The following is a 26394-nucleotide window of genomic DNA, read 5'->3' as shown; positions in this document are numbered from 1 at the left end:
GAGGCTGAGACAGGTGAAATTATAATGGGAAATAGGAAATGGCAGAGACTTTAAACAAATATTTTGTAACTGTCTTCACAGTAGAAGACACAAAAAGCACACCAAAAATAGTGGGGAACCAAGGGACTAATAAGAAAGAGTGAGGCACTTAAAGTAATTAATATCAGTAGAGAAAAAGTACTTGAAAAACTAATGGGACTAAAAGCTAACAAATTCCCTGGACCTGATGGCCTACATCCCAGGGTTCTAAAAGAAGTGGCTACAGAGATAGTGGATGCATCAGTTGTATTTTCCAAAATTCCCTAGATTATAGAATGATCCCAGCGGATTGAAAGATATCAAATGTAACCCCGCTATTCAAGAAAGGAGGGAGAGAGAAAACAGGGAACTACAGGCCAGTTAGCCTGACATCAGTCGTCGGGAAAATACTGGAATCCATTATGAAGGAAGTGGTAATGGGGCACATAGAACATCATAATATGATTAGGCAGAGTCAACATGGTTTATGAAATGGAAATCGTGTTAACAAATTTATTACAGTTTTTTGAGGATGTAACTAGCAGGGTAGATAAAGGGGAACAAGGGGATATAGTATATTTGTATTTTCAAAAGGCATTCAATAAGGCACCACTTAAAAGGATGCTATGCAAGATAAGGGCTCATGGGATTGGGGTAATATAATAGCATGGATAGAGGATTGGTCAACAGACAGAAAACAGAGTAGAGATAAACGGGTCATTTTCTGGTTGGCAGGCTGTAACTAGTGGGGTGCTGCAAGGATCAGTGCTTGGGCCTCAGATACTTAAAATCTATTTTAATGACTTAGATGATGGGAACGAGGACAGTTTTTCCAAGTTTGCTGACAATACAAAGCTAGGTGGGAAAGTAAGCTGAGGAGGACACAAAGAGCCTGCAAAGGAATATGGACAGATTAAGTGAGTGGGCAATAACGTGGCAGATGGATATAATGTGGGGAAATGTGAATGGTGACAGATTAGGAAAAGGGGAGGTGCAACAAGACCTGGGTGTCATGATACATCAGTCATTGAAAGTTGGCATGCAGATACAGCAGGCGGTGAAGAAGGCAAATGGCATGTTGGCCTTCATAGCAAGAGGATTTGAGGATAGGAGCAGAGAGGTCATACTGCAGTTGTACAGGGCCTTAGTGAGGCCATACCTTGAATATTGTGTACAGTTTTGGTCTCCTAATCTGAGGAAGGACATTCTTGCTATTGAGGGAATGCAGTGAAGGTTCACCAGATTGATTCCCGGGATGGCAGGACTGATATATGAAGAAAGAGTGGATCGACTAGGCTTATATTCACTGGAATTTAGAAGAATGAGGGGATCTCATAGAAACATATACAATTCTGACGGGAATGAACAGGTTAGATGCAGGAAAAATGTTCCCGATGTTGAGGAAGTCCAGAACCAGGGGTCACAATCTAAGGATAAAAGGTAAGCCATTTAGGACCGAGATGAGGAGAAACTTCTTCACTCAGAGAATTGTGAACCTGTGGAATTTTCTACCACAGAAAGTTGTTGAGGCCAGTTCGTTAGATATATTCAAAAGGGAGTTAGATGTGGCCCTTATGGCTAAAGGGATACGGAGAGAAAGCAGGAATGGAGCACTGAAGTTGCATGATCAGCCATGATCCTATTGAATGGTGGTGCAGGCTCGAAGGGCCGAATGGCCTACTCCTGCACCTATTTTCTATGTTTCTATGTTTCTATGTATTCACTTTGGTAGAAAGATTGGAAACATAGAATATTTTTAAATGGTGAGAAACTATTAAATGTTGGTGTTCAGAGGGATTTAGGTGTACTTGTACAGGAAACAGAAAGTTAGCATGCAGGTACAGCAACCAACTCGGAAGGCAAATGGCATGGTGGCCTTTATTGCAAGGGAGTTGGAGTACAAGAGTAAGGAAGTCTCACGACAATTCTACAGGGCCTTGGTGAGGCCACACCTGGAGTACTGTGCAACAAAGATTCACTAGATTGATCCCTGGGATGAGAGGTTTATCCTATGAGGAGAGATTGAGTAGATTTTGTTATGTATGTAAACCTGTAATTTATCATGTCTAACCACCAGAGGGCTTATCCCCTGGAGTGCAAAGGAATCCCACAATCCCTTGGGAGCGCCTATATATAAGGAGGCCTCACAGGCTGGAGAGGCACTCTGAGATCTGTAATAAAGGACTATGGTCACACCTTACTTTGAGCTTACAGTATCTAATCTGATTCTTTATTCAAGACATAACTGGCGACGAGATACAGATGACGAACCCCACCGCAACAATGCAGAGAACTGTGGGCATCCTGGAGAAATTTTCGGAGGGAGATGATTGGGAAACCTTTGTGGAGCGACTCAACCAATACTTTGTGGCCAACGAGCTAGAAGGAGAAGCGAACACTGCCAAACGAAAGGCGATCCTCTTCACCGTTTGCGGGGCACCTACGTATGGCCTCATGAAAAGCCTGCTCGCTCCAGCGAAATCCACAGACAAGTCATACGATGAGTTGTGCACGCTGGTCCAGGAGCATCTAAACCCGTAAGAAAGCGTTCTGATGGTGAGGTATCGGTTCTACTCGTAAAAGAGGTCTGAAGGCCAGGAAGTGGCGAGCTACATCGCCGAGCTAAGGCATCTTGCAGGACATTGCAAATTTGAAGGACACTTGGAGCACATGCTCAGGGACTTCTTTGTACTTGGCATTGGCCATGAAGTAATACTTCGAAAATTTTGACTGTGGAGAACCCAACCTTGAGTAAAGCCATAGCGATAGCCCAGGTGTTTATCGTTATACCAAACAATATACAATACCAAACAAATTTATCAGCACACTAGTGCTGCTCCAAGTACTGTGAACAAAGTAACGTTGTTTTCTAATCGAAATGTACATGGCAGGACTTACACGCCTGCAGCTGCACGTCTGCAGATGACTCAGAGTCCACCATCAAGGGTGATGAATACAAGGCAATTAACACCTTGTTGGCGCTGCGGGGGTGATTATCATTTAGAAACATAGAAACATAGAAAATAGGTGCAGGAGTAGGCCATTCGGCCCTTCTAGCCTGCACCGCAATTCAATGAGTTCATGGCTGAACATGCAACTTCAGTACCCCATTCCTGCTTTCTCACCATACCCCTTGATTCCCCCAGTAGTAAGGACTTCATCTAACTCCTTTTTGAATATATTTAGTGAATTGGCCTCAACAACTTTCTGTGGTAGAGAATTCCACAGGTTCACCACTCTCTGGGTGAAGAAATTCCTCCTCATCTCGGTCCTAAATGGCTTCCCCCTTATCCTTAGACTGTGTCCCGTGGTTCTGGACTTCCCCAACATTTGGAACATTCTTCCTGCATCTAACCTGTCTAACCCTGTCAGAATTTTAAACGTTTCTATGAGGTCCCCTCTCATTCTTCTGAACTCCAGTGAATACAAGCCCAGTTGATCCAGTCTTTCTTGATAGGTCAGTCCAGCCATCCCGGGAATCAGTCTGGTGAACCTTCGCTGCACTCCCTCAATAGCAAGAATGTCCTTCCTCAGGTTAGGAGACCAAAACTGTACACAATACTCCAGGTGTGGCCTCACCAAGGCCCTGTACAATTGTAGCAACACTTCCCTGCCCTTATACTCAAATCCCCTCGCTATGAAGGCCAACATGCCATTTGCTTTCTTAACCGCCTGCTGTACCTGCATGCCAACCTTCAATGACTGATGTACCATGACACCCAGGTCTCTTTGCACCTCCCCTTTTCCTAATCTTTCACCATTCAGATAATAGTCTGTCTCTCTGTTTTTACCACCAAAGTGGATAACCTCACATTTATCCACATTATACTTCATCTGCCATGCATTTGCCCACTCACCTAACCTATCCAAGTCGCTCTGCAGCCTCATAGAATCCTCCTTGCAGCTCACACTGCCACCCAACTTAGTGTCATCCGCAAATTTGGAGATACTACATTTAATCCCCTCGTCTAAATCATTAATGTACAGTGTAAACAGCTGGGGCCCCAGCACAGAACCTTGCGGTACCCCACCAGTCACTGCCTGCCATTCTGAAAAGTCCCCATTTACTCCTACTCTTTGCTTCCTGTCTGACAACCAGTTCTCAATCCATGTCAGCACACTACCCCCAATCCCATGTGCTTTAACTTTGCACATTAATCTCTTGTGTGGGACCTTGTCGAAAGCCTTCTGAAAGTCCAAATATACCACATCAACTGGTTCTCCCTTGTCCACTCTACTGGAAACATCCTCAAAAAATTCCAGAAGATTTGTCAAGCATGATTTCCCTTTCACAAATCCATGCTGACTTGGACCTATCATATTACCTCTTTCCAAATGCACTGCTATGACATCCTTAATAATTGATTCCATCATTTTACCCACTACCGATGTCAGGCTGACCGGTCTGTAATTCCCTGTTTTCTCTCTCCCTCCTTTTTTAAAAAGTGGGGTTACATTGGCTACCCTCCACTCCATAGGAACTGATCCAGAGTCAATGGAATGTTGGAAAATGACTGTCAATGCATCCACTATTTCCAAGGCCACCTCCTTAAGTACTCTGGGATGCAGTCCATTCAGGCCCTGGGGATTTATCGGCCTTCAATCCCATCAATTTCCCCAACACAATTTCCCGACTAATAAGGATTTCCCTCAGTTCCTCCTCCTTACTAGACCCTCCGACCCCTTTTATATCCGGAAGGTTGTTTGTGTCCTCCTCAGTGAATACCGAACCTAAGTACTTGTTCAATTGGTCTGCCATTTCTTTGTTCCCCGTTATGACTTCCCCTGATTCTGACTGCAGGGGACCTGCGTTTGTCTTTACTAACCTTTTTCTCTTTACATATCTATAGAAACTTTTGCAATCCGTCTTAATGTTCCCTGCAAGCTTCTTCTCGTACTCCATTTTCCCTGCCCTAATCAAACCCTTTGTCCTCCTCTGCTGAGTTCTAAATTTCTCCCAGTCCCCGGGTTCGCTGCTATTTCTGGCAAATTTGTATGTCACTTCCTTGGCTTTAATGCTATCCCTGATTTCCCTTGATAGCCACGGTTGAGCCACCTTCCCATTTTTATTTTTACGACAGACAGGAATGTACAATTGTTGTTGTTCATCCATGCGGTCTCTAAATGTCTGCCATTGCCCATCCACAGTTAACCCCTTCAGTATCATTCGCCAATCTATCCTAGCCAATTCACGCCTCATACCTTCAAAGTTACCCTTCTTTAAGTTCTGGACCATGGTCTCTGAATTAACTGTTTCATTCTCCATCCTAATGCAGAATTCCACCATATTATGGTCATTCTTCCCCAAGGGGCCTCGCACAACGAGATTGCTAATTAATCCTCTCTCATTACACAACACCCAGTCTAAGATGGCCTCCCCCCTAGTTGGTTCCTCGACATATTGGTCTAAAAAACCATCCCTTATGCACTCCAGGAAATCCTCCTCTACCGTATTGCTTCCAGTTTGGTTAACCCAATCTATGTGCATATTAAAGTCACCCATTATAACTGCTGCACCTTTATTGCACGCACCCCTAATTTCATGTTTGATGCCCTCCCCAACATCACTACTACTGTTTGGAGGTCTGTACACAACTCCCACTAACGTTTTTTGTCCTTTGGTATTCTGCAGCTCTACCCATATAGATTCCACATCATCCAAGCTAATGTCCTTCCGAACTATTGCCTTAATTTGCTCCTTAACCAGCAATGCTACCCCACCTCCTTTTCCTTTTATTCTATCTTTCCTGAATGTTGAATACCCCTGGATGTTGAGTTCCCAGCCCTGATCATCCTGGAGCCATGTCTCCGTAATCCCAATCACATCATATTTGTTAACATCTATTTGCACAGTTAATTCATTCACTTTATTGCGGATACTCCTTGCATTAAGACACAAAGCCTTCAGGCTTGTTCTTTTAACACCCTTTGTCCTTTTAGAATTTTGCTGTACAGTGGCCCTTTTTGTTCTTTGCCTTGGGTTTCTCTGCCCTCCAATTTTCCTCATCTCCTTTCTGTCTTTTGCTTTTGCCTCCTTTTTGTTTCCCTCTGTCTCCCTGCATTGGTTCCCATCCCCCTGCCATATCAGTTTAAATCCTCCCCAACAGCACTAGCAAACACTCCCCTAGGACATTGGTTCCGGTCCTGCCCAGGTGCAGACCGTCCGGTTTGTACTGGTCCCACCTCCCCCAGAACCGGTTCCAATGCCCCAGGAATTTGAATCCCTCCCTGTTGCACCACTGCTCAAGCCACGTATTCATCTGCGCTATCCTGCGATTCCTACTCTGACTATCACGTGGCACTGGTAGCAATCCCGAGATTACTACTTTTGAGGTCCTACTTTTTAATTTAGCTCCTAGCTCCTTAAATTCGTTTCGTAGGACCTCATCCCTTTTTTTACCTATGTCGTTGGTACCAATGTGCACCACGACAACTGGCTGTTCTCCCTCCCTTTTTAGAATGTCCTGCACCCGCTCCGAGACATCCTTGACCCTTGCACCAGGGAGGCAACATACCATCCTGGAGTCTCGGTTGCGGCCGCAGAAACACCTATCTATTCCCCTCACCATTGAATCCCCAATCACTATTGCTCTCCCACTCTTTTTCCTGCCCTCCTGTGCAGCAGAGCCAGCCATGGTGCCATGAACTTGGCTGCTGCTGCCCTCCCCTGATGAGTCATCCCCCTCAACAGTACCCAAAGCAGTGTATCTGTTTTGCAGGGGGATGACCACAGGGGACTCCTGCACTACCTTCCTTGCACTGTTCTTCCTGTTGGTCTTCCATTCCCTATCTGGCTGTGGACCCTTTCCCTGCGGTACGACCAACTCGCTACACGTGATACTCACGTCATTCTCAGAGTGAATCCACCCTCAGCTCCAACTCCGCAACGCGGACCGTCAGGAGCTTGAGGTGGACACACTTCCTGCAAATATAGTCGTCAGGGACACTGATGTCGTCCCTGAGTTTCCACATGGTACAGGAGGAGCATAACACCCGACCGAGCTCTCCTGCCATGTCTTAACCCTTAGATACACTTAAATTGGCAACAACAATGTTAAAAGTTACTCACTGATATAGAAGAGAAAAAAGAAAAACTACTCACCAATCCAGCCAATCACTTACCCTCTTGGCTGTGACGTCACCTTTTGATTTCTTTCTACTTCTTTTTTGCCTTCTCCCTGTAGCTGCACCGACTCGCCTTTTATAGGCCTCTCCACGCACCTCCTCGATGCTGCTCCCGACTGCCGCCGACGCTGGGCCCCGGACTCCCTGCTGTGCCTTTTATAGGCCTCTCCACGCACCTCCTCGACACTGCTCCCGACTGCCGCCGACGCTGGGCCCCAGACTCCCTGCTGTGCCTTTTATAGGCCTCTCCACGCACCTCCTCGACGCTGCTCCTGACTGCCGCCGACGCTGGGCCCCAGACTCCCTGCTGTGCCTTTTATAGTCCTCTCCACGCACCTCCTCGACGCTGCTCCCGACTGCCGCCGACGCTGGGCCCCAGACTCCCTGCTGTGCCTTTTATAGGCCTCTCCACGCACCTCCTCGACGCTGCTCCCGACTGCCGCCGACGCTAGCCCCGGACTCCCCGCTGTGCCTTTTATAGGCCTCTCCACGCACCTCCTCGACGCTGCTCCCGACTGCCGCCGACGCTGGGTCCCAGACTCCCTGCTGTGCCTTTTATAGGCCTCTCCACGCACCTCCTCGACGCTGCTCTCGACTGCCGCCGACGCTGGGTCCCAGACTCCCTGCTGTGCCTTTTATAGGCCTCTCCACGCACCTCCTCAACGCTGCTCCCGACTGCCGCCGACGCTGGCCCCGGACTCCCTGCTGTGCCTTTTATAGGCCTCTCCACGCACCTCCTCGACGCTGCTCCCGACTGCCGCCGACGCTGGCCCCGGACTCCCTGCTGTGCCATTTATAGGCCTCTCCACGCACATCCTTGACGCTGCTCCCGACTGCCGCCGACGCTGGCCCCGGACTCCCTGCTGTGCCTTTTATAGGCCTCTCCACGCACCTCCTCGACGCTGCTCCCGACTGCCGCCGACGCTGGCCCCGGACTCCCTGCTGTGCCTTTTATAGGCCTCTCCACGCACCTCCTCGACGCTGCTCCCGACTTTCGCCGACGCTGGCCCCGGACTCCCTGCTGTGCCTTTTATAGGCCTCTCCACGCACCTCCTCGACGCTGCTCCCGACTGCCGCCGACGCTAGCCCCGGACTCCCTGCTGTGCCTTTTATAGGCCTCTCCACGCACCTCCTCGACGCTGCTCCCGACTGCCGCCGACGCTGGCCCCGGACTCCCTGCTGTGCCTTTTATAGGCCTCTCCACGCACATCCTTGACGCTGCTCCCGACTGCCGCCGACGCTGGCCCCGGACTCCCTGCTGTGCCTTTTATAGGCCTCTCCACGCACCTCCTCGACGCTGCTCCCGACTTTCGCCGACGCTGGCCCCGGACTCCCTGCTGTGCCTTTTATAGGCCTCTCCACGCACCTCCTCGACGCTGCTCCCGACTGCCGCCGACGCTAGCCCCGGACTCCCTGCTGTGCCTTTTATAGGCCTCTCCACGCACCTCTTCGACGCTGCTCCTGACTGCCGCTTCAAAGGATACGTTTGCAAGGGCTGTGGAACAATGGGACACCTCCAACGCATGTGCAGGAGAACTGCAAACCCTACTAATCCTGCAAACCACCATGTTGCAGAGGAGGACAGAGCCACGGTGGATCATGTTGAACCAGAGCCTCAGACCGAGGAGGCAAGGGTATATGGGGTGCACACATTTATCACAAAATGACCCCGATAATGCTAAAGGTTGAATTAAATGGACTCCCAGTGTCCATGGAGCTGGACATGGGTGCAAGCCCGTCCATAATGAGCAAAAAGACTTTCGATAAATTGTGGCCAGTCTGGACTCCCATTCGTACTAAACTGAGAACGTACACAAAGGAACTGATTCCCATAATTGGCAGTGCTACCGTAAAGGTCTCCTACGATGGAGCGGTGCATGAGTTACCACTCTGGGTAGTAGCGGGCGATGGCCCCACGCTGTTCGGCAGGAGCTGGCTGGGAAAGAATCGCTGGAACTGGGACGACATCCGAGTGCTTTCGTCCGTCAACGACCTCATGTGCCCAGGTCCTAAGCAAGTTCCCCTCGCTATTCGAACCAGGCATCAGGAAGTTCCAAGGAGCAAAAGCGCACATCCACCTAATTCCGTGGGCGTGATCCATCCATCACAAGGTGAGAGTGGTACCGTACATGATGAGAGAGAGGGTGGAGATCGAGCTGGACAGGCTGCAATGAGAGGGCATCATTTCGCTGATTGAATTCAATGAGTGGGCCAGTCCGATTGTTCCAGTCCTCAAGGGAGATGGCACTGTCAGAATCCGTGGTGATTACAAAGTAACTAACAATCATTTTTCACTGCAGGATCAATACCCGCTATCAAAGGCAGGCGACTTATTTGCGACACTGGCAGGAGGGAAAACGTTCACGAAGCTGGATTTGACCTCGGCCTACATGACGCAGGAGCTGGAGGAATCACCGAAAGGCCTCACGTGCATCAACACGCACAAAGGTCTCTTCATTTACAACTGATGCCCATTTGGGATTCGAGCGGTCGCGGCGATATTCCAGAGGAACGTGGAAAGCTTGCTGAAGTCGGTCTCGCGCACCGTGGTCTTCCAGGACGACATCTTGGTTTCAGGTCGGGACACCAACAAGCACCTGCAGAACCTGGAGGAGGTTCTTAGTTGGCTTAATCGTGTGGGGCTCAGGCTAAAATGCTCGAAGTAAATTTTCCTGGCGCCTGAAGTCGAGTTCCTGGGGAGAAGAATCGCGGCGGGTGGCATCAGGCCCATCGATTCAAAGATGGAGGCAATCAAGAACGCATCAAGACCACAGAACATGATGGAACTGCAGTCGTTTCTAGGACTCCTGAACTATTTTGGTAACTTCGTACCGGGTCTTAGCACATTGTTAGAACCGCTGCACTCTTTACTGTGTAAAGGAGATAAATGGGTATGTGGTAAAAGCCAAGAAAATGCCTTTGAGAAAACTAGGAAGTTGTCCACATTATACTGCATCTGCCATGCATTTTTCTACTCACCTAACCTGTCCAAATCACCCTGCAGCCTCTTAGCATCCTCCTCACAGCTCGCACCACCACCCAGTTTAGTGTCATCTGCAAACTTGGAGATATTACACTCCATTCCTTCATCCAAATCGTTAATGTATATTGTAAAGAGCTGGGGTCCCAGCACTGATCCTTGCGGCACCCTACTAGTTACTGATTGCCAACCCGAGAATGTACCATTTATCCCGACTCTCTGTTTTCTGTTTGTTAGCCAATCCTCTATCTATGCTAATATATTACTCCCAATCCAGTGAACTTTTATTTTGTGTAGAACCTTTTATGTGGCACTTTGTCAAATGCCTCTGGAAGTCCAAATATACCACATCCACTGGTTCCCCTTTATCCTCTCTGTTCGTCACATCCTCAAAGAATTCCAGCAAATTTGTCAAACATGACTGCCCCTTCATAAATCCATGCTGACTCTGCCTGACCAAATTTTGCTTTTCCAAATGTCCTGCTACTACTTCTTTAATAATGGACTCCAACATCTTCCCAACCACAGATGTTAGGCTATAGTTTACTGCTTTTTGTTATACCTCTCCTCCTTGATGAGTACCTCTCCGTTCTTGGCCAGCAGTGGGGTAGGGCCTTGGGTGCTTGGGCCGTAGGTGGTCTTGGCTGCGCTGAAGAATCAACTCATGTCGTTGTTGTCGGCTAGTTGCTGGATCTCCTGCGCTTTCTCCACCCACCATCTGTTCTTTAGGTTGCAAGGTTTTTGTTGGAACTCGGCTTTCAGACATCTGTAGAGCTGCTTTCTTGCTCTCGAGTTGTATTGCTATGTCCAATTCAAGAATGCCTTGCGCTTGCGCCTTATTAGCTCCTGGATTTCCTGGTTGTTGAACCAGTCTTGTGTTTCCTGCTTGAGTGACTGAGCGTCTCTTCACAGGTGCTAATTATGGAGGCCTTGAGGGCAGACCACGCGTTGTGGACACTCTGCATCTCTGGATCACTGGGAATCGTCAGGTTGGCAGTGAGGCGCTGGCTGAATAGGGCTTTCTTAGCAGCGTCTTGGAGTGCTCAAGTATTGATATTCCTGCGGCAGTGTTTCTGTTTCCGCCGCTGTTTTGGGGCTACTTTGATGGTGATGACAGAGCAGATTCAAAATGGAGTTAGATGTGGCCCTTACAGCTAAAGGGATCAAGGGGTATGGAGAGAAAGCAGGAATGGGGTACTGAAGTTGCATGATCAGCCATGATCATATTGAATGGTGGTGCAGGCTCAAAGAGCCGAATGACCTATTCCTGCAACTAATTTCTATGTTTTTATGTTTCTATGATTAGGCAGTGGTCCGTCCAGCAGTCATCAGCTCCTGTCATGATGCGGGTGATGTGCACGTCTTTGCGGTCCCTCGCTTGGACGATGATGTAGTCTAACAGATGCCAGTGCTTGGAGCGAAGGTGCTGCCATGAAGCCTTATACTTGTCTTTCTGATGGAACAAGGTGTTGGTTATGACAAGGCCATGTTCGAATCATTGTGTCAGGAGGAGGGTACCGTTGGAGTTGGATTTCCCTACCCCCTCTCTGCCGATCCCACCTCCCTCGTGGTCTGTGTCCTTTCCAACTCTGGTGTTAAAGTCGCACAGGAGGATTAGTTTGTCGCCCCATTGGTACTCGGGACAGGGATTGTTCGAGGCTGGAGTAGAATTCCTCTTTGGTCTCATCTGTAGCTTCCAGTGTTGGGGCATACGCACTGATGACCGTTGTGCACTGGTTCCAGGCTAGGGTGAGCAAAAGAGTCATGAGGCGTATGTTTATCCCGCAAGGGGAGTCTCTGAGACGGCCAATTAGTTCATTTTTTATGGTGAAGCCTACCCCATGGAGGCGGCATTCTTCTTCAGGTTTACCTTTCCAGAAGAAGGTGTAACCACCACCTTGTTCCTTGAGCTGGCCTTCCCCTGCCCGCCGGGTCTCGCTTAGGGCAACAATGTCAACATCGAAACGTCTGAGCTCCCGAATGTAAGCTTGTGAACTGTGACGTTTGGCTGGGGAAAGAGTACTGTTTGGGCTCTTTGATGTGAACCTTTGAACTGTGACCTTTGATTGTGGAAGGCGTTCGTGCTGGAGACAGCATGGGTTCAAACAAAGGAGGCGAGCTTGCCTTTGAAATTTCCCTGGAAGGACGCCATTGGACGAGGCCGGTGCCAGAGCAAGGAGAACCAATCAGAGGGTGATCATGCAGCTGGAGCCTATGTGGAGGAGGGACCACTAGAGGACAAATAAATGAGTGGTAGTTCTTGTGTATGGAGAAAGAGTCAGACTGAATACTGTGAGCTCAAAGTAACGTGTGACCTTATTTTTTTATTACAGGTCTCCAGAGTGCCTCTCCAATCTGTGAAGCTTTCTGGGATTATGGGATTCCTTGGGACTATGGGGAATGAGCTCTCTGGTGGCTGTACAGAGTAAATACAAGTCCAGATATATAACAACATTCTCCCCCAAAGTCAATAGTGTAACTATTTACAATGTGAGTCGATCTGCGGCCCTTCTTGCCCTGGTTGATCGTCTCGGTGTGAAAGCTGGTGTTGTTGAATCATTTGTTGGGCCCTCATTGGGCTGCTGTGCAGTTGGCCTTGCTGGGCTGCCTGGTGTGTTGGGCCCTGCAGGGCTGCTGTAGATGATGGGTTCTGCTTCGTGGTCAACCGTGCTGTCGGTTGCCACTGGTGTGTGTGGTGGGGGATCAAAAAAGGTAGGATCCAAGGTGGGTTGCTCAGGATAGTCCGTGAATCTGAATTTGATTTGGTCCAACTGTTTCCGGTGAATGAGTCCATTTGAAAGTTTGACCCGAAACACCCTGCTCCCCTCTTTGGCCACGACAGTGCCGGGAAGCCACTTGGGACTTTGTCCATAATTTAAAACAAATACAGGATCATTGATTTCAATCTCGCGTGACACATTTGCGCTATCATGGTATGCACTTTGTTGAAGCCGCCTGCTCTCTACCTGTTCATGTAGATCAGGGTGAACTAACAAGAGACTTGTCTTGAGTGCTCTTTTCATGAACAGTTCAGCGGGTGGGATCCCAGTGAGCGAGTGGGGACTCGTGCAGTAACTAAGCAGGACTCGGGATAGGCGAGTCTGCAGTGAGCCTTCAGTTACCCTCTTCAAGCCTTGCTTGATGGTTTGCACTGCTCTCTCTGCCTGACCATTGGACGCTGGTTTAAACAGGGCAGATGTGACATGTTTGATCCCGTTACGGGTCATGAATTCTTTGAACTCAGCACTAGTAAAACATTGCCCGTTGTCGCTCACCAGGACATTGGGTAAGCCGTGTGTGGCAAACATGGCCCGCAGGCTTTCAGTAGTGGCAGCGAATGTGCTAGCCAACATTATCTCACATTCAATCCACTTGGGGTACACGTCGACAACCACAAGGAACATTTTACCCGAGAACGGGCCTGCATAGTCGACATGTTCCCCAGACCACGGTTTGAGGGCCAAGACCATAAACTTAGTGGCGCCTCCCTGGGTACATTGCTTAACTGCGAGCATGTATTACATTGTGAACGCAGGACTCTAAGTCCGCATCGATACCGGGCCACCACACGTGGGATCTGGCTATCGCTTTCATCATTACGATGCCTGGGTGGGCAGTGTGGAGGTCATTGATGAAGGTGTCTCTGTCCTGCTTGGGGACCACTATTCGATTTCCCCACAGAAGGCAGTCTGCCTGTATAGACATTTCATCTTTGCGCCGCTGGAATGGCTTTATCTCTTCCTGCATTTCCACTGGGACACTAAACCAGCTCCCGTGAAGCACTCACCTTTTGACTAGAGGTGATAAGGGGTCCTGGCTTATCCAGGTTTTGACGGGTGATTGCTCACTATCAAATGTTTCCATAACCATGGCTAGATCTGCGGGCTGCGCCATTTCCACCCCCATGGTGGGCAATGGCAGCCTACTGAGAGCATCGGCGCAGTTTTCTGTGCCTGGCCTGTGGCGGATGGCATAGTTGTATGCGGACAACATGAGCGCCCATCTCTGGATGCGGGCTGATGCGTTGGTATTTACCCCTTTACTCTCAGAAAACAGTGATATAAGTGGCTTATGGTCAGTTTCCAATTCGAATTTTAGCCCAAACAGGTATTGATGCATTTTCTTTACCCAACAGACACACGCTAACGCTTCTTTTTCAATCATGCTGTAGGCTTTCTCAGCCTTAGACAGACTCCTGGATGCATAAGCAACCGGTTGCAGTTTCCTGAAATCATTAGCTTGTTGCAATACACACCCGACGCCATATGGTGACGCATCACATGCTAGTATCAAACGCTTACATGGATCACACAACACAAGCAATTTGTTTGGGCATAACAATTTTCTTGCTTTTACAAAGGCATTTTCTTGGCTTTTGCCCCAAACCCATTCGCCCCCTTTTCGTAGTAAGACATGTAGTGGTTCTAGCAGGGTGCTGAGACCTGGTAAGAAGTTACCAAAGTAATTCAATAGTCCCAGAAACGACCGCAGCTCCGTCATGTTCTGTGGCCTTGGTGCGTTCTTGATTGCCTCCGTCTTCGCGTTGGTGGGCCTGATGCCGTCCGCCGCAATCCTCCTTCCCAGGACCTCCACTTCAGGTGCCTGGAAAACGCACTTTGAACATTTTAACCTGAGCCCCAAGCGGTTGAGTCGACTAAGAACCTCCTCCAGGTTCTGCAGATGCTCAACTGTGTTCCGACCTGTGACCCAAGATGTGGAAGGCCACGGTGTGTGGGACCGATGTCAGTAAACTTTCCAAGTTTGTCTGGAATATCGCCGCACTGATCGGATTCCACACAGGCATCTGTTATAAACAAAAAGACCTTTGTGCGTGTTGATGCAGGTGAGGGCCTTCGATGATTCCTCCAGTTCCTGCGTCATGTAGGCTGAAGTCAAACCCAGCTTCGTGAACGTCTTTCCTCCCGCCAGCGTTGCAAAAAGGTCGTCGGCTTTTGGTAATGGGTATTGGTCCTGCAGGGAGAACCAATTGATAGTTACTTTGTAATCGCCACAGATTCTGACGCTGCCGTCTCCCTTGAGGACTGAGACAATAGAACTGGCCCACTCGCTGAACTCGATTGGTGAAATGATGTCCTCTCATTGCAGCCAGTCTAGCTCAATCTCTACCCTTTCTCTCATCATGTACAGTACTGCTCTCGCTTTGTGATGGATGGGTCGCGCCCCGGAATTAGGTGGATCTGCACTTTTGCTCTTTGGAATTTCCTGATGCCTGGTTCGAACAGCAAAGGAAATTTGTTTAAGACCTGGGCACACGAAATGTCATCAGCGGGCGATAGCGCTCAAACGTTGTCCCAGTTCCAGCGTATTTATCCCAGCCAGCTCCTGCCAAGCAGTGTGGGACCATTGCCTGGTACCACCCCAGAGTTGTAGCTTGTGCACCGCTCCATCGTAGGGGACACTTACGGTAGCACTGCCGATTACAGGAATCAGTTCTTTTGTGTAAGTTCTTAGTTTCGTGCGAACTGGAGTTAAGACTGGCCTTGAGGCCTTGTTGCACCACAACCTTTTCAAAGTCTTTTTGCCCATGATGGATTGGCTTGCGCCCATGTCCAGCTCCATTGACACCGGGAGTCCATTTAGTTCAACATTCAACATTATCGGGGGACAATTCGTGGTGAATGTGTGTACCCCATGTACCTCTGCCTCTTCTATTTGAGGCTCTGTTTTGTCGTGATCCTCCTCTGCAACATGGTGGTTTGCAGTTTTAACAGGCTTAGTAGCTCGCCTGCACACTCATTGGAGGTGCCCCATTGTTCCACAGCCCTTGCAAACGTATCCTTTGAATCGGCATGAATGAAAATGATGATCATCCCCACAGCGCCAACATGGTGTTAATGGCCTTCCATTCATCACCCTTGATGGTGGACTCAGACATCTGCGGACATGCAGCTGCAGGTATGTGTGACCTGTCCTGTACGTTATGATTCGAAAACAACATCACTTTGTTCACAGTACTTGTAGCAGCACTTATGCGCTGAGATTTGCTTAATATTGTCACTGATGGCAATGAACGCCTGGGCTATCGCTATGGCCTTATTCAAGGTTGGGGTCTCTACCGTCAAAAGTTTACGAAGTATGATTTCGTGGCCAGTGCCAAGTATGAAAAAATCTCTGAGCATGTGCTCCAAATGTCCTTCAAATTCGCAATGTCCTGCAAGGCGTCTTAGTTCTACGACATAACTCGCCACTTCCTGGCCTTCAGATCGTTTGTAGGTATAGAACCGGTACCTCGCCATCAGAATACCTTCCTTCGGGTTCAAATGCTCTTGGACCAGTGTGCACAAATCATCGCATGATTTCTCCATGGGTTTCGCTGGAGAGAGCAGATTCTTCATGAGGCCATACGTTGGTGCCCCACAGACAGTGAGGAGGATCGCCCTTCGTTTGGCAGTGCTCTCGTCCCCATCTAGTTCGTTGGTCACGAAGTATTGGTCGAGCCGCTTCACAAAAATTTCCCAATCATCTCCCTCCGAAAATTTCTCCAGGATGCCCACTGTTCTCTGCATCTTTGGGTTCGCTATCTGTATCTCGCCGCCAGTTGTTGTGTATAGAGAAAGAATCAGATTGAATACTGTGAGCTCAAAGTAACGTGTGACCTTATTCTTTTATTGCAGGTCTCCAGAGTGCCTCTCCAACCTGTGAAGCCTTCTTAAATACCTGTGCTCCCAAGAGATTATGGGATCCCTTGGGACTCTGTGGAATGTGCCCTCTGGTGGCTGTAAAGAGTAAATACAAGTCCACATATATAACAGTAGTAGTGGCAGATTCTATGATCAGGGGTATAGATAGTGTTTTTGCAGAAGTAACGAGGAGTCCTGAATGGTATTACTTAAAAGTACTGTACACAGTTCTGGTCTCCATATTACTAAAAAGGATATAGAGGCACTGGAAAGGTGCAAAAAAGATTTACATGGATGATCTTAGAACAAGGTGGTTCTAACCATCATGAAAGACTGAACAGGCTGAGGCTCTTTTCTCTAGAAAAGAGAACGCTGAGGGGTGACCCAATAGCGGTCTTTAAAATTGTGAAGGGCTTTGATCAAATAGCCGTAGAAAAGATGTTTCACTTTGGTTGTGGGGGGTGGGGAGTCCAAATCTACGGGTCATGAATATAAGATAGTCACTAATAATCCAAAAAGGAATTCAGGAGAAATCTTCTTTATCCCAAAGAGAGTGATTAGAATGTGGAATTTGCCATCACATCAAGTAGTTGAGGTGAAATGCATTGATGCATTTAAGGGAAAGCTAGATATGTGCACAAGGGAGAAAGGAATGGAAGGATATGTTGATAGGGTGAGATGAAGTAGAGTGGGTGCAGGCTCATGTGCAGCATGAACACCGGCATAGATTAGTTGGGGTGAATGGCTCGTTTCTCTCATTTAAATTCTATGTAATTCTATGTATGTTGCTTCCATGATGCCAGAGGTGAAGGACATCACTGAGCAGCTGGGGAAAAAACTTCTGGAAAAGGAGGGAAAAGGGAAAAATCATGGTCCATGTTGGAACCAATGACATACATAAATTATTTTTTCAAGTAAAGAATGGGAAAAAGGGGGGTTTGAGTGACAATAATTGTAAAGGATTCTATCACTGCACTAAGATGGAAGACAGAATCCATATGGATAGAGTTAAGCATTAGGAATTACAGTCCACCCAGCAGTGAAGCTCTGCACACAGTTCCAATAAATATGCAAGAACAAGATGGCAATAATAGTGAGTGATTTTAACTATCCCAAGATAAATCGGAATAAAGGTTATGCAGATGAAATAAATATTAAAATGACGAGTCAAAGATAAAGATGTTGGTAAAGATAAAGATAATGATAAAGGATTTAGCCCAAACTAACTGAGTTGGAAAGTTAGCAAAGAGGTCAAAAGATCAGCAGTAGAAAATCTTTAAAAAAGAGCTTCATGGAGCACAAAATAAATATACTCCTAAAAGACAAAAGAGGGGTGCAAACGATTAACTTCTGTGGATAAAAAAAGATTAAAATGAAACAAATTTAAAAGGGAGCTACATGATAAAATTAAGGCTAACAATACTAAAAGATAATTGAGGCATATAGAAAGTTGGTTATAACAGGAAAGAAAATGAGGGTAAAAGGGTGTTTCTCAGACTGGAGAAGAGCTTATAGTGGTGTACACCAAAGATAGTGCTGGGTCAATTCTTGTGGCCTGAATTTGATCACCCTACCGCCAGCTGCCGCCGAATTTTCTCAGCGGTTTCCCCTTTTTTTCGGCACTCTCCTCGCCATGCGAGTTTGGTGAGGCCCTCATGCCGGCGGTTCGAAAGAACTGCTAGGGAGCGTCCATTGGCAACACTGAAAAAAGTCCTCCTGCCTACTCCCGCCCGAGATTCATCCGAGCGGTCCTCCGCTCCAGCAGGAGAAAAGACCGCTGCGTGGAAGCAGGTCTTACCTGGACAGTAGGTATGAAGACCTGCAAGAAAAGGTTAGTGAGATGTTTTGCTTTAATTATTTTGCAGCGATTTTGTTTGAAAGGGTCATTTGAAGGTTTTGTCATGTTTTGTTTTTTATTTGTTGAACATTCTTTTTTTTGCGTTCCTCTCCTCCCTGGACTCTAGCCTCGGCGTTACTTTGTTGAGGATTGCATTTGCCGCCCAGAATCTGACCTACTGCCTGCTGCCATCCAGAATCACAGTGTAACGCTCACTTTTTCCGTCAGGCGTTTTTTTCCCCATTTTTTCACCAAACTTCCGCCCAAAATTCCATCAGGATCTTAGCGGTCTTTTCGACGGTAAATGGGTGGAACTTAGTTTTGACCAAATTTGGGCCCTTGCTCTGTGTAAGTGTGTATAGGTACAATACAATACATTTTGTAAAGGAGGAAAAAACCAAGGAATGAGAATATATTCTCAATGGAAAAATGCTGAAGGATGTAGATGAACAGAGAAGCCCAAGGGCTCAAATACTAAGGTAAAATTGGATAAGTGTTTTCCTGAAGGAGCAAGTAGATAAAGCCATAAAAAAAGCCAATAGTATTTTGCATTTTATAAATAAGGACAGAGAAGTAATGATAAATTTGTTTAAAATGTTGGTTTGGCCAAAGTTAGAATACTGTGCCCAATTTTGGGAGCCCATATAATAGGACATTAAAGCCATAGATAACATACAGTGTAAATGCATCAGGATGATGCTAGAGATAGGAAACTACAGTTATGAGGAGAGACGAGATACTACATCCATTTCCAGCGGAGCAGTGAAGACCGAGAAATAGATTCAAGGTTTTTAAACCTCTAAGATTTTGATAGAGAGAATAGAGAAAGGCTATTTCCTCCGATTGACAAGTCAGGGAGGTCTCTAAAAATTATCACTTAAAAGTAAGGAGAGTGGTTAGAAGACAACAGAGAGCAGTTGAGGCAGAAACAATTGCATCTTTTATGGGTAAATTGGATAAGTATTTGAAGCAGTGACAGATACAGAGCTATCGAGACATCAAAGGGCAGTAGGATTATTTTTAGATTGCTCTAGCAAAGAGCCAGCACTGATGTGATGGGCCAAATGGCCCCCTTCTGTGCTGCAAACTTCTTTGGTTCTAACCTGCAAATCCTGTCACGAAAATTATTCCCTACTGCAACCAGCTTTCAATTGTATTGGCAAGAAGGTGCAAAGTGTTATCATGCTGCATTACACCAAATATGTTGGACAAAGCAACTGTATGACATCTGATGCCTGAACATGTGAGCTATAGGAACAGTGAAAAACTGTGGGCCCCCTTTCTACAGCCCCACCCAACTCTAGAGTCCAGAACCAACCACTAGTTGACTAAGAAGACTTCAGCTTCCCATTAACACTCCCAAGAGGTAGCACACGATCCAAGCCACACCCTCACCCACTGCTCAGCCATCTTCCTGACCCACCTTCCTCATTCATCCCAAGATACTGACAACCCAATACAAAGTGCTAATAAAAATATACTAAACGCCAAGACCTCACTAACTGTATGGACTATAAAGATGTAACTAACAATGTGACAAACCAAGAAAGCATGCAAAAAAGTTTTTATATTCAAAAATATATTTTTGACAGATGCTTTTTCACCTTCTATTTGCAGCATTCAAAATATTGCTTTGATCTCCAGCCTGTTAAATACATTTGGACTAGCCATTTCTGGTTGCTTGTCGTTTAAATTCTCCACCTCACTCCCACTCTGACCTCGGCCTCCTACACTGTTCCAATGAAGCTCAACGCAAGCTCGAGGGTCATCACCTCATCTTTCGATTAGGCACTTTACTGCCTTCCGCACTAAACATTGAGTTCAATAATTTCAGATCAGAACCATTGCCCCTATTTTATCGGACAACAGCTGTTAGTAATGATTCTACTATTCCCATTTACACCTCCTCACCCCCTCTAGTCCCATCTTTACTTGTCCCATTACCATTTCATTTTGCCTTGCACCATCATACCTTTTGTCATTTAATCTTTCCTGCTTTATCACAGACCTTTCCTTGTGTTCTTTCCCCCACCCTCTCCCACCCATTTGCCCTGCCTCTGTACTTGCATAAAACCTGTTACATCTCTAACTTTTTCCAGTTCTGATGATAGGTCATCGACCTGAAATGTTAACTCGATTTCTTCCTCCACAGATGCTGCCTGACCTGCTGAGTATTTCCAACATTTTCTGTTTTTATTTCAGATTTCCAGCATCCACAGTATTTTGCTTTTATATGGGATTTTTTAATGTCAACCTAAACAGAAAGGTAACAGCAACAATGTAGCACTAAAATGTCAGCCTAGATTATGTCCCCCAGAGTTGGACCTGAATCCACAACCTTCTGATTTAGAGGCAAGAGTACTACCATTGAGCTAAACAGACCCAGGGCAACAGATTATAAGAACTTAAGAACATAAGAAATAGGAGCAGGAGTAGACCATAGGACCCCTTGAGCCATTCAATAAGATCATGGCTGATCATCGACCTCAACACCACTTTCCCGCCAGATCTCCATATCCCTTGATTCCCCTAGATTCTAAAAATCAATCTATCTCAGCTTTGAATATACTCAATGACTGAGCATCCACAGCCCTCTGGGGCAGAGAATTCCAAAGAGTCACAACCCTCTGAGTAAATAAATGTCTCTTTATCTCTGTCTTAAATGGCCTACCCCTTATCCTGAGACTATACCCCCTAGTTCTAGATACTCCAGTTGGGGAAACAACCTCTCAGCATCTATCCTGTCAATCCCCTTCAGAATCTTGTATGTCTCAATGAGATCACCTCTCATTCTTCTAAACTCCAGAGAGTATAGGCCCATTCTACACAAACGCTCATCATAATACAGCCCTCTCTTCCCAAGAATCAATCTAATAAACCTTCGTTGCACCCCCTCCAAGGCAAGTATATCCTTCCTTAGATAAGGAGACCAAAACTGTGCACCGTACTCCAGGTGTGGTCTTACCAAAGCCTTGTACAATTGTAGCAAGACTTCCTTATTCTTATACTCCAACCCCCTTGCAATAAAGGACAACATGCCATTTGCTTTCCTTATTGCTTGATGTACCGACATGCTGGCTTTCTGTGTTTCTTGCACAAGAACAGCCAAATCTCTCTGAACACCAACATTTAAAAGTCACCATTTTAAAAAATTCTGTTTTTCTATTCTTCCTACCAAAGTGAATAACCTCACATTTCCTTACATTATACTCCATCTGCCACCTCACTTAGTCTATCTATATCCCTTTGCAGTCATTTTGTGTTCTCCTCACAGCTTACTGTACCACCTAGCTTTGTATCATCAGCAAACTTGGGTACATTACACTCGGTCTCTTCATCTAGGTCATTAATATAGATTGTAAATAGCTTAGGCCCCAGCATTGATCCTTGCGGCATCCCACTAGTTACAGCCTGTCAACCTGAAAAAGACCCATTTATACCTACTTTCTGTTTTCTGTCCAGTAACAAATCCTCTATCCATGCTAGTACATTACCTTTAATCCCATGACCCCTTATCTTGTGTAATAACCTTTTATGTGGCACCTTATCGAATGCCTTTTTGGAATCCAAATATACTAGATCCACTGGTTTCCCTTTATCTACATTACGAAATTAAATGCACATTTGAAATCTTATGCAATGCTGATCTCAGCAATCATAGAAACATAGAAAATAGGTGCAGGAGTAGGCCATTCGGCCCTTCGAGCTTGCACAACCATTCAATAAGATCATGGCTGATCATTCACCTCAGTACCCCTTTCCTGCTTTCTCTCCATATCCCTTGATCCCTTTAGCTGTAAGGGCCAAATCTAACTCCCTCTTGAATATATCCAACAAACTGGCATCAACAACTCTCTGTGGTAGGGAATTCCACAGGTTAACAACTCTCTGAGTGAAGAAGTTTCTCCTCATCTCAGTCCTAAATGGCTTACCCCTTATCCTTAGACTGTGTCCCCTGGTTCTGGACTTCCCCAACATCGGGAACATTCTTCCTGCATCTAACCTGTCCAGTCCAGTCAAAATGTTATATGTTTCTATGAGATCCCCTCTCATCCTTCTAAACTCCAGTGAAAAAGGCCCAGTCGATCCAGTCTCTCCTCACATGTCAGTCCAGCCATCCCGGGACTCAGTCGGGTGAAACTTCGCTGCACTCCCTCAATAGCAAGAATGTCCTTCCTCAGATTAGGAGACCAAAACTGAACATAATATTCCAGGTGAGGCCTCACCAAGGCCCTGTACAACTGCAGTAAGACCTCCCTGTTCCTATACTCAAAACCCCTGGCTATGAAGACCAACATACATTTGCCTTCTTCACCACCTGCTGTATCTGCATGCCCATTTTCAATGATGGATGTACCATGACACCCAGGTCTCGTTGCACCTCCCCTTTTCCTAATCTGCCGCCATTCAGATAGTATTCTGCCTTCATGTTTTTGCCACCAAAATGAATATCCTCACATTTATCCACATTATATTGCATCTGCCATGCATTTGGCCATTCACCTAACCTGTCCAAGTCACCCTGCAGCCTCTTAGCGTCCTCCTCACAGCTCACACCGCCACCCAGTTTAGGGTCATCTGCAAACTTGGAGATATTACACTCAATTCCTTCATGTAAAACATTCATGTATATTGTAAACAGCTGGGGTCCCAGCACTGAGCCCTGCGGCACCCCACTAGTCACTGCCTGCCATTCTGAAAAGGACCCGTTTATCTTGAATCTCTGCTTCCTGTCTGCCAACCAATTCTCTATCCACGTCAGTACATTACCCCCATGTGCTTTAATTTTGCACACCAATCTCTTGTGTGGGACCTTGTCAAAAGCCTTTTAAAGTCCAAATACACCACATCCACTGGTTCTCCCCTGTCCACTCTACTAGTTACATCCTCAAAAAATTCCAGAAGATTTGTCAAGCTTGATTTCCCTTTCATAAATCCATGTTGACTTGGACCGATCCTGTCACTGCTTTCTAAATGCGCTGTTATTTCATCTTTAATAACTGATTCCAACATATTCCCCACTACTGATGTCAGGCTAACCGGTATATAATTACCCGCTTTCTCTCTCCCTCCCCTTTTTAAAAAGTGGTGTTACATTAGCTACCCTCCAGTCCATAGGAACTGATCCAGAGTGGATAGACTGTTGGAAATGATCACCAATGCATCCACTATTTCTAGGGCCACTTCCTTAAGTATTCAGGAATGCAGACTATCAGGCCCCGGGGATTTATCGGCCTTCAATCCCATCAATTTCCCTAACACAATTTCCCGCCTTATAAGGATTGCCTTCAGTTCCTCCTTCTCATTAGACCCTCAGTCCCCTAGTATTTCTGGAAGGTTATTTGTGTCTTCCTTCGTGAAGACAGAAGCAAAGTATTTGTTCAACTAGTCTGCCATTTCTTTGTTCCCCATTTTAAATTCACCTGAATCTGACTGCAAGGGACCTACATTTGTCTTCACTAATCCTTTTCTCTTCACATATCTATAGAAGCTTTTGCAGTCAGTTTTTATGTTCCCGGCAAGCTTCCTCTCATACTCTATTTTCCCGCTCCTAATTAAACCCTTTGTCCTCCTCTGCTGAATTCTAAATTTCTCCCAGTCCTCAGGTTTGCTGCTTTTTCTGCCCAATGTATATGCCTCTTCCTTGGATTTAACACTATCCTTAATGTCCCTTGTTAGCCACGGTTGAGCCACCTTCCCCGTTTAATTTTTATTCCAGACAGGGTTGTACAATTGTTGAAGTTCATCCATGTGATCTTTAAATGTTTGCCATTGCCTATCCACCGTGAACCCTTTAAGTATCATTTGCCAGTCTATTCTAGCCAATTCACGTCTCATACCATCGAAGTTACCTTTCCTTAAATTCTTGACCCTAGTCTCTGAATTAACTGTGTCACTCTCCATGTTAATATGGAATTCTACCATATTATGGCCACTCTTCCCCAAGGGGCCTCGCACAATAAGATTGCTAATTAGTCCTTTCTCGTTACACATCACCCAGTCTAGGATGGCCAGCTCTCTAGTTGGTTCCTCGATATATTGGTCTAGAAAACCATCCCTAATACACTTCAGGAAATCCTCCTGCACCGCATTGCTACCAGTTTGGTTAGCCCAATCAATATGTAGATTAAAGTCATCCATGATAACTGCTGTACCTTTATTGCATGCATCCCTAATTTCTTGTTTGATGCTGTCCCCAACCTCACTACTACTGAGTGGTGGTCTGTACACAACTCCCACTAGCGTTTTCTGCCTTTTGGTATTCCACAGCTCCACCCATACAGATTCCACATCATCCAAGCTAATGTCCTTCCTTAGTATTGCGTTAATTTCCTCTTTAACCAGCAACGCTACCCCACCTCCTTTTCCTTTCTGTCTATCCTTCCTGAATTTTGAATACCCTCTGGATGTTGAGTTCCCAGCCTTGGTCACCCTGGAGCCATGTCTCCGTGATGCCAATTATATCATATTAATTAATTGCTGCCTGTGCAGTTAATTCCTTCACCTTATTATGAATATTCCTCGCGTTGAGGCACAGAGCCTTCAGGCTTGTCTTTTTAACACACTTTGCCATTTTAGAATTTTGCTGAAATGTGGCCCTTTTTGATTTTTGCCTTGGGTTTCTCTGCCCTCCACTTTTACTTTTCTATCTTTTGCTTCTGCCCCTATTTTGCTTCCCTCTGTCTCCCTGCATAGGTTCTATCCCTCTGCCATATTATTTTCTCCAACAGCACTAACAAACACTCCCCATAGGACATTGGTTCCGGTCCTGCCCAGGTGCAGACCGTCTGGCTTGTTTTGGTCCCACCTCCCCCAGAACCGGTTCCAATGTCCCAGGAATTTGAATCCCTCCCTTCTGCACCACTCAAGCCACGTATTCATCTGAGCTATCCTGCAATTCCTACTCTGACTAGCACATGGCACTGGTAGCAATCCTGAGATTACTACTTTTGAGGTCCTACTTTTTAATTTAACTCCTAGCTCCCTAAATTCAGGTTGTAGGACCTCATCCCATTTTTTACCTATATCGTTGGTACCTATATGCACCACGACAGCTGGCTGTTCACCCTCCCCCTCCAGAATGTGCTGCAGTCGCTCCAAGATATCCTTGACCCTTGCACCAGGGAGGCAACATACCATCCTGGAGTCTCGATTGCGGCCGCAGAAACATCTATCTATTCCCCTTACAATATAATCCCCTATCACTATAGCTCTCCCACTCTTTTTCCTGCCCTCCTGTGCAGCAGAACCACCCACGGTGCCATGAACTTGGCTGCTGCTGCTCTCCCCTGATGAGTCATCCCCCTCAACAGTACCCAAAATGGTGTATCTGTTTTGCAGGGGGATGACCGCAGGGGACCCCTGCACTACCTTCCTTCCACTGCTCTTGTTGTTGGCCACCCATCCACTATCTGGCTGTGTACCCTTTACCTGCAATGTGGCCAACTCACTAAACATGCTATTCACGACATCCTCAGCATCGCGAATGCTCCAGAGTAAATCTACCTGTAGCTCCACTGCCACAATGCAGTCTGTCAGGTGCTGCAGGTGGATACACTTCCCGCACTTATAGTCCATCAGGGATGCTTGAAGCGTCCCTGAGTTCCTACATAGCACAGGAGGATCATAACACATGTCCGAGTTCTCCTGCCATGACTTAACCCCTAGATTAACTTAATTTGGCAACAATAATGCTAAAGGTTACCTACTGATAGGGAAAAGAAAAAGAAAAAATACTTACCAATCACCAGTCAATCACTTACTCCCTTGGCTATGATGTCACCTTTCGATTT

At 46.6% G+C, this 26394-nt stretch overlaps 1 protein-coding gene across 1 annotated transcript in view; it reads right to left on the bottom strand.

Moving 5' to 3' along the window:
- LOC139228815 (long-chain-fatty-acid--CoA ligase ACSBG2-like) overlaps window positions 1-26394 on the bottom strand; it is a 165205-nt gene that overhangs the window by 67981 nt on the left and 70830 nt on the right.

This window comes from Pristiophorus japonicus, chromosome 2 (assembly GCF_044704955.1).
Source record: "Pristiophorus japonicus isolate sPriJap1 chromosome 2, sPriJap1.hap1, whole genome shotgun sequence".
Classification (NCBI taxonomy): Eukaryota; Metazoa; Chordata; class Chondrichthyes; family Pristiophoridae; genus Pristiophorus; species Pristiophorus japonicus.
The sequence above is the reverse complement of the archived record's forward strand: the minus strand, read 5'-3'. Positions and strand labels throughout refer to the sequence as shown.